This window comes from Diabrotica undecimpunctata, chromosome 2 (assembly GCF_040954645.1).
Source record: "Diabrotica undecimpunctata isolate CICGRU chromosome 2, icDiaUnde3, whole genome shotgun sequence".
Lineage (NCBI taxonomy): Eukaryota > Metazoa > Arthropoda > Insecta > Coleoptera > Chrysomelidae > Diabrotica > Diabrotica undecimpunctata.
The window spans coordinates 167,474,957-167,484,801 of NC_092804.1; positions in this window are offsets into that span (position 1 = coordinate 167,474,957).

Sequence of the window (9,845 nt, forward strand, 5' to 3'; positions counted from 1 at the left end):
AAACAAAAAACAACAAAACTTTAAACTTTTGATTAGCCTACCAAAACCTTAGTTCTTAAATTTGAATGCTAATGACCATGATGTCAAACCGATCCTTCACAGATATAAAATTCAATTGTACAAACACTTACAGCTTATTTTCTTGTTGAGTTGTATGTTGGAACATACCCAGAAAAGTCCAGTCTCCTCAACGATGTGATCTCTCCTCTTTGGCACCTCGGCTCCTTCCTAACGTCTCTGCAAACCTCCTGCAGACTACACAAAAACACCTGATTCACTTCTCCAAACTCAGCTACTTATTTATGACACAAGGACCTCCTTTTGTCAACTTGATGCCGTAAAAATACTTTCACATATACTTCACAAAATGCCCACGGTAGATACAAGGACCTCTTTTAATCTACTTGTTATCTCCTTCTGCAAAACTATTCACTTCTTTTCACAATGCCGGTATCCAAACTCACGAACCACACTCTATCTTGAGACAAACGACTGTTTCCTTCGATGACCAAATTATCACTGACTCTCCCCTTCTCATGGTCGGCTCACAAATTCCCATTTAAAAACGACCGTCCAATCAAAAGCTCAAATTGTGTTTACCATGATTTTGGAAAAGCCTAATTTCGGTTTCATAGAAAAACTAAATAGCTTACTTTAAAATTGGTTTTGTCAATACACAATTTATACATATTTTAAAAGATTAGAATATGGTCATTTAATACTCGATTATACAAACAATGAAAAGATTAACTTACAGATAAAATGTCTTCTAATTCTAAACAAAGGTTTTTTGATAATTTTGTTTGAAACGGAAAAAGGTCGTTTGCCAAACAAATTTCTATTCTTATCTACACTAAATCTTATCTTAAATTACTATATACAATTTGTTTATATTGATATCTTGAAATTTTATTTCGATGGATTTTTTTATTCATTTTTCTTTGGTTGGGAAAGAAGAAACATAACAATATATATTTCTAAAGGGTTATAATAACAGACGATATAAATTATAGATTATTTACTTACTAGTAAATTTGCCAGTCGCATTCGACGGGGGATCCAATCAATTGTCATCTACAGTCAGTCATTAAATTTTTAAAATAATAAACTTTTTACATATAATCCAAGTATGATCTAAGTAATAAAGTATGATCTGGTGCACTTCTGACCTGACATCATCAGTCAGAGGCCCTTCTCAGGTCAATAAAGCGAATTTACCTTATATTTACCTTACGCTTTATATATAAAGCAAATATGTATATTATCATCCATAGTGTCATGTGATATATCATATGTCGCTATACGTTCAATAATAACGAAGACGATGTGTAGTGCCCTTTTGGTAGTCTCTTTATTTGTCGTTTCTATCTAAATATTATATTCGTTATATCCTCTCCTTTTTTGCTATGTTGCATATTAGGATTCAATTAGTTATTTATTTTGTATACAGCCAGAGGCCTTCTTTAAGTCAATAAATCAAAAGTTGTCTTATAGTAAATCTATTTTTATCTATAGTGCCCAATGATATCTCGTATGTTGCTATACGGTCATTAATAATGAAGATATTGTGTAGTGCCATTTTGGTTGAATATATTTTACTGGACAAACGGTGTGACTTGTCATCCTAGCTTTTTATATAGATAGATTCTTGATATTATTGTTATTAAGTAAATAATCCAACGAAACCAAAGAAAAAAAGTTAGTAGATTAGTTGCCTTTCAAATTGTTTATTTTGTTAACCCTTTCAGTTATGAATTATGAATATGGTAGATTAAAATTTTGCGCTTGTTAATGTATATAGTTGTTACGTTTATATTTTGTGCAACAACAAATTTGTCATAAATATATATAAAACGTTTACTGGGCTGGCCTAAAATGTTTTTTGTGAATTATTCGTTTACCTACAGTTTTATGCGTCTGGCCGAATCCATATCTTACTGATATTAAATATTAATATTGACAAATTACTTTACGTGTACATGGGTCCTACATGTAGGCAACACATATTGTTTTAATTGTTTAAATCAATGGTTTATTAAATAAGCCTTTGTGATATTAGGGCAAAGTACAGCCAACGCATTGTATAGGAAAGGTGTCACTTGTGGAAACTGAAGAATTATTAAATTGGTGTAATAATATAATTTTGATGTTTAACTGTTAAGACAATTTGTAAAAACAAAATATGATGAGAAAAAAATATAAATATTAAATTTATCTTTCTACCATTATTATAAAAATATAAGTTAGCTTGAAAATAGTTGCGGAACGGGACACACAAAAGTGTGGGACACGGGACGGGACAATAGTCCCGTGTTCCGCTATCCCGCGTGAAACCCTAGTCGTATTCCATCTGTTTTAAGAAGCTCTTCCAGTGTCCCTTTTTATTTATCTGACTAAAGTATTTATTTCATTTAGGATTCGTTTATAGTAGTTGTATGCCTGTTTGTGTTTGTTGTGTTCTATGTTCTAAAAAGGCGTTCTTCTTTTATTCACATTTTGTCTTCACTTCCTCTCTAAACCATGGTGTTTTCTTTTTTGATATGTTAGTGTTCGTTATTTTCCTCCTCTAAGTGATTCTGTTGCTGCAGTAATTATTTTATTCCGAGCTTTCCTCCTTTTCTAATACTTCATTATTTGCAATCTTCTCTTATATTATTTTTCTGTATAATATTCCGGGGATTCCATATTCAGTGCTTTGACTTTGACTTTGTGTTGGTGCATCTGTCTTGGGAGTGATGTATTTCATGATAATTCTGCTGAGTTTAGACATGAAACTTAAAGTGATAATTTTTCTTCAAATGTTTATATTTTTCAATTTTATCATAATTATTTTTATGTTCAGTTTATTCAAATACATCAAATGATTGACAGAAAATTAATTTCCGCAATGAAAATCAAAACGTCAAACTAAACATATTTTAAACTAAAATTGTAGCTTATTCCCAATAAAAATAGTATAAATTCTTAGGTTTTTACAGATGAACATAACGATACCATTCCTCAAATAATGTGCCCACGTTTGTCTAAAATTCTTGACACCGGATCCGGTGTGAAATATATCTTTCACACCGGATGCAATTAAACATCATTTATGAAAACTACGCAATAATTCTTCACGTGGATTAAACGGACTCATCTCCGTTTTCCTCCAACAATGTGCAGAATCTATAGCCATCCCTATATCTCTCATAATGAATGCTTCTTTTAATCAAAGTTTTCTATTGTCTTGCCGACAAGGTCATGGAATCGATTACTTCGGAAGCTATCTCTGAGTTTCTTCTTCAAGAAAATGTCATCCCTCGCCAACAACATGGCTTTATCAAAGGTCGTTCAACGATCACAAACTTACTTTATTGTGTAAATGATTGGTCATTATCTTTAAACAATCGGCATCTTGTCGATGTAGTCTACTTATACTTCTCCAAAGCTTTCGACCGCATTCCAAAACGTCGATTACTAGCTAAATTGGATCACTATGGTATTCGCGGAAAGTTAAATATTTGGATTCAGGATTTTTTATCCGACAGATACTTCAGGGTTCGTGTTGGGGAAGCCTACTCACTAGATAAGCTAGTCAAGAGTGGAGTCCCACAAGGATCAGTACTTAGACCGCTACTTTTTTGTATCTACACTAGTGATCTTCCGTTCATTGTATCCAGTAAGGTTTCCATTTATTAATGTTCTTCAACACGATCTTTCATCATGAAACTGCCGCTTCACATTGAACAATGCATTGCTTTACATATCGGCAAAAATAACCCATCACTACCGTACTTTATTAATGGACATCTCTTTAACCTTGGTAATCTCTTACAACGATCTCGGAGTGATAATTAATAGTAACTTAAGTTGGTCTGATCACATAGTGTCGGTGTGTAAACGTGCAAACTCGAAACTGTTTTTGACCTATTCTTGAGTTTGCCGGGCCAGAGTGGAATCCAGATCTCAGTCGCGATAAAATCCTACTTGAAAATGTTCAGCGTAAATCAATAAGACTGGCATACGGCTGTGTAAGACCTAATTAAGAAGATGGACTATCCATGGCTCATATCACAACATTCGAGCAGTGACGTCTTCGAGGTGATCTAATTATGTCCTTCCGCATTTTAATACATAATTTTAAGAACCTAAACACCATATTCACTTTAAATCAAAACGAAAGATTAAGAGGCCATCGTTACAAATTAAAGAGGGAACAAACTACGGCAAAGTCCGAAGTGAACTTCTTGCCAAATAGAATATTTAATATCTAGAACAATTTGGATCAAGTTACTTTAGGTCCGAATTATTTATTTATTGTTTCACAATTTTTGTTTGATGAACTTAATTGTAACTTTATAATTGGTATTAGTTTTATAAGGATATTTTTCTTTATTTTTGGGCGTAATAGGAGCTCGTCTGCCCTCATTTGTTATATAATAATAATAATAATCATAATAAATTGTATTAAAATTCCATAAAAAAATAGCTTCAGAGCAAGGCAAAGCAAGGCAAAACCTATAGGACAAGCAATAATTTCAACCTTTCTGTGAATAGTAAATCAAGGCGATATTAAAACTGTGAAGTCTAATCCTTTTAAGTAAAGTTCTAACGTTTGTGTATCAATTAAAACAATTTCTGTTATAAATAGTTGGAAAAGTTTGCCGCCAAGTTCTTTTACCCATTTGACATACAGATGACGAGGATTTCTATCAGAATTGAAACAGGGCGGAAATAATGTCCGTGAGAGTAAAGAAAAGTAAGCGAGATGCTCGCACCTGTAGCCCTGCGGCGCTAAAACAGTTACTCTACATTCGACTAAAGCAATAGCTTTCGAGAAAATTGCCAGGAATATCTTCTCTTCAAAAGGTCTTAAACAAACAAATCGACAATGTATCATTATTATGGTTATTTATTTGTACGCATGTTAAACTTTTTTCATTTCTTATTGTTACGGGTACCACACGAGGAGAATGTTACATTTTTCGCCGTCGGCGGAATCGCGTTAGACAAACGTATAGGATGGCACACGAAAATATTAGTACAACTGTTGAATCAGGGATAACGTGACATGATGGTACACAAAATGTATCGTTGGACTAGCATCCAGCAAATCTAGAAAAGGTCCAAAAAACAAATATTTTTGGAAAAACGGTCTGAGAACTTCGGGATCTGAGAACGGTCGATTCTTTAAATATATAATTAAAATAGACAAAAAAAAACATTTTCACACAAATTTATTATAACTTGTATTTAAACTCATGCTTTGAAAATAAAAGTTAACAGATATATCTTTTTCACATTTTGATTACTATAAAACACAAAAACCCAAATTAAACAAATACAAAACAACTATTTATAAAAAATTAAACAAAGACTAAATAAAAAACAAATGTTTGAGATGCGCAAAGTGCGATACATGAATGAACAGAAATAAGTCAACCTTCGCTGCTGCCTTCGGAAATACCATCCTGTAGGCAGTCGGAGCAAATGCATTTTACGTGTTCTAAGCATACAAATTTTTGGCATTTTTGACAGGTATATCGGGTTGGGCCATTTTTGTGTCTACTACAGTAAAAACATTGACCTCAACGATTAGGTTGTGGATTTGGGGCTGAAACAATTTCTTCTTCAATATGGCAAATTTCTTTTATTCTTGACCTAATTGATCAAGGAATACGTTTATTTAAAAATGACGTTGCAGATGACCGTTTACTAGTTCCATACCAAGAGCTTCTAGAAAATGTCTTCTAGGCATTTTATCTATCTCATTAGATTTATATTTGTATATTACAAATGAATTGATACCAGCTACATTCATTGCAGAATAAAAAATAATCATAGGCCATCGGCGAGTGGCTCGAGCGCACACATTTTATCAACTAGATCTACTCCTCAATGATGATTTCTGGCTTTCCCGTTAATTCGTCTACTAAATCTTCGTGGGTGCATCATTGAGAGTAAAATACCGTTTTTGTTTTTTTCTGGGTATATACTACACAATCCTACATTTTTCTCTAAAAGCAAACATACTTGTTTCTTCTGGTCTCTTAGGATCATTAAATTGAAGTGGAAGCTATCTTTTGTTTTTTATTATAGTGCCTATCATAGTCAGATGATGTTCGTTTAAAAGAAGATCGGCCAAGCTGAGGCTCGGAAAAAAATTGTCCATTGTTCCATTTCTGTGAGAACCAGATATAGGACTGCAGAGGCGAGGAACGAGGGAAATATTGCTTGTATTAACTTTATATGGGCCAGGGGGCTGTTGTCCAACATAGATTTGCGATATAAGGAAACTAGCGTCTACTGTTGCGTAGGTTTTTATCACGTATTTATTAGGTTTAGATTAGTTATTAGCTGTAGATATTGGAAGGCGCGGATACAATGGCGGGTCTACTGGGTTTTAGTCACGCTATTGTACTTAGTCTATAAATATTATTTTTTACAGTTTTACAATTGTCCCGACCTCGACAAATAAATATCACTGCTACAAATTATCATTTTGTGTAACTATTATAAATTGAGCAGAATGCTTGATTTGAATTATTGATTTTTGCAACAATATGGTTTCAACATTTTAAACAATAAACAGTGTGTATGTCAGAATGCATTCGCACAACGGCCGAACTTATGTAGCCACATTGTAATATTCCATACAGTTTGTTTGCTATTATAATTCGGTTCGGGTGTGGCGAAACTAACGGTATTGCTCCCTTATTCCACAATTCTGCCTGGGCAGGCAGTCTACTTCTATTTTCTTAATCTCAACACCAACAGTCTGAAATAAAACTTGCATTTCGGGACAAAGTGTGCGGATTGGGATGATTCAGTGAGTAAAAGTCAGGGCACGTATGGAGCTGGCGCTGGACGTGACAGCATGCGGGTAACATTATAAAGGTGATATGATAAGGTGACAAACCTCGGCCAAGAGACGATTGGTTATCGACAATATCTGTATGCCGAATTTTGCAGGAAGTACCCAGAAATCCAAGTATCTGAACGACGAGTAGGAGACCTCCTTATTGCTCCATCTTCTTTCGAAGGTTGGCGATTCAAATGGCAATCGTAGCTTTGGAAACTGCTGCACAAAAGATCTCTGTGGACCAGAAGTAGGAGACCAATACCGGGTAATTACAAGAAACAATCGCATCCCAGAGGCTAGACGCAATACCATCAGAAACGAAGTTGAACGAAAGATACATAACCAAGAAGCAGCTGTAGATCAAGTTCCCAATGGGATACATTAACAGATTCCTGAAGTTGTCACACAAGAAACTCAATCTGATGATACACTGCAGGACAACAATGAGTTACTTGTTGGCCTGGTAACGAAACGCACCCTGAGAAAAAAGATAACTGTGGAAGATTGAATTATTTAATGGGGATATTGGACAAACGACGGAATACATTCGAGGTGTGAAAAGAAGGATAACTGGAAATCTCTTGGATCAAACGGAGTTCAAAACTTCTAGCTAAAGAAGTTTGGAGTGTTCATGAGTTGTTGGCAATTTTGTTGTTTGTTGGCAAATAACACCACAAGATCCAGCCAAGTACCACCCAATTACTTGTCTTTTAACTGTGTACAAATTGGTCAAATCCTGTGTAGCCAGCCGTATCTACTTTCCATGGGTTGCATGTTATTATCGACTCAGTCATTTTTAACCAGGCATACACCAAAAAAGGAACCTTTTTACTGCCTTCATTGACTATAAGAAATAAGCCATTGATTCAGTGCCGCATGAATGGCTTATAGATATATTATCAATAGGACTCATGAGTACATTGTGGTGCTTTCTAGCGACAAACTCAGCTACTGAACTCAGCTTACTCAGGTTTTAGGATCAAAAATAACAATCATGTTGTGGCGAAGCTTATTAATCATCTGTTGTGTATGGATGATTTAAAATTAATGGCTTCTACTCGAAACCATCTAGATCTAATGCTAAAGAATACCATGACTCAGTGGGAAAGATTACTCACCAAGAATTTGCCAACAAACTGGGACTTCTCCAAACCGACCATCTCTTTTATTATCAATACCTTCCTGACAGAACGATTGAAAACAACAACTACAAGCTATACAGGGACCGCACTATACTCACAGACCAAGTAGTGGCACATAATAATAGACCGGATCTCATGCTAATTAATAAACTTACTAGGCAAACAACACTAATAACGGTGGCGATACCCAAGAACAATAATTTTTCTGTTCAATAAAACGAAAAGATCTCCAAGAACATAGATCTAGAAATACAAAAAGGAGACAATTGAGAATGGAAAGTACCCAGACAGTAACTATTATTTTATCTACTACTAGCGTTATTCTGAAAAACCTTCTAGAAAACATAAAATAACTGGTTCTAAGTGAACACCTACATAAGACCAAACAACAAGCTGTGCTACTCTCGATCTCCAGATACGTACGAAAATTTCCGATAACATGGAAAGAGTCATACCAGAGTATAATCCTTTTGATTACGTAGATATCTGGAATGAGTAAATTTTTTCCTCCGAAGGAGTGTGAGCCGTATGGTTAAATCTGGATAATAATATTTTTGTTAAGTCTAGCCCCTCCCTCCTATTATGAATTTTTAGATCTGCGCCTGGATATGGGTTTACTATGGGTTATATGGAAAAGGTGGTTGTGAGAGATTTACTTGAGTATTTTGCACATATTTTTTAAGTATTCTGCAATAGTCAGAAAGCATTCTCGGATACAATTTTCATTGATATCATTTTTAGATGCTTAAAATATCTTTTGGAAGGATTGGTTTGGATGATATTTTGCACGGATGGCAAACTGCTAGAATCAACGGAAGATAAACTGAGAGAATGGGAAAACTATATTAAAATTCTTTTTCACGACATACGAGAAGAACCAAGATTGGAAAATAACAACGAAGGGCCAACAATTCTGAAATCTGAAATCATAAATGCAATTAATCATCTTAAAACAAATAAAAGCCCAGGTCCAGACGGAATATACCCAGAAACGTTAAAATTAATCAGCGAAGAAAATATCCAAATATTTGTCCTTTTATTCAATCGCATTTATGATACAGGCAAAATACCCCAAGATTGGCTGGAGTCAATATTCATCCCACTACCAAAAAAGCCAAACCCACAACACTGCAATGAGTTCCGTCTGATAAGCCTTATGAGTCATGCAGTAAAAATCCTACTAAAAATCATACATAATCGTATCTATAGAAAGTGCGAAACAATCATCGGAGACGATCAGTTTGGATTCAGAGCCGGCATGGGAACGAGAGAAGCCCTGTTCAGTTTACTAGTTCTCGCCCAAAAATGCTACGACCAACAGAAACATATATTTATATGCTTTATAGACTTCGAAAAAGCATTTGATAGAGTAAGACACGACCTACTATTAGAACGTTTGCAAGAAGTCGGTTTAGATGGAAAAGACATCAAATTCTTAAAAAACTTGTACTGGAACCAAAACGCCAGAGTTAGGATCGAAGGTTCCACATCCGCAGAAGTAGAAATTAGGAGGGGAGTTAGACAGGGATGTGTTCTGTCGCCTCTGCTGTTTAATATTTACTCCGAGTTTCTATTTAAAGAAGCATTGGAGGATTCCAAGGATGGAGTCAATGTGAATGGCGTAAATATCAACAGTATCAGATACGCCGATGATACAGTTGATATGAATGATAAATGATATGATGATAAACGACTCATCGACAAGACCAACTCGACCTGTGAGCAATTTGGTATGAAAATAAACATTAAAAAAACCAAAGTGATGTCAATCCGAAAAAAACCAAAACGTACCTCAACCTTGCACAATAAATGGGCACATTTTAGAACAGGTCAATAGATTTAAGTACCTGGGATGTTGGATC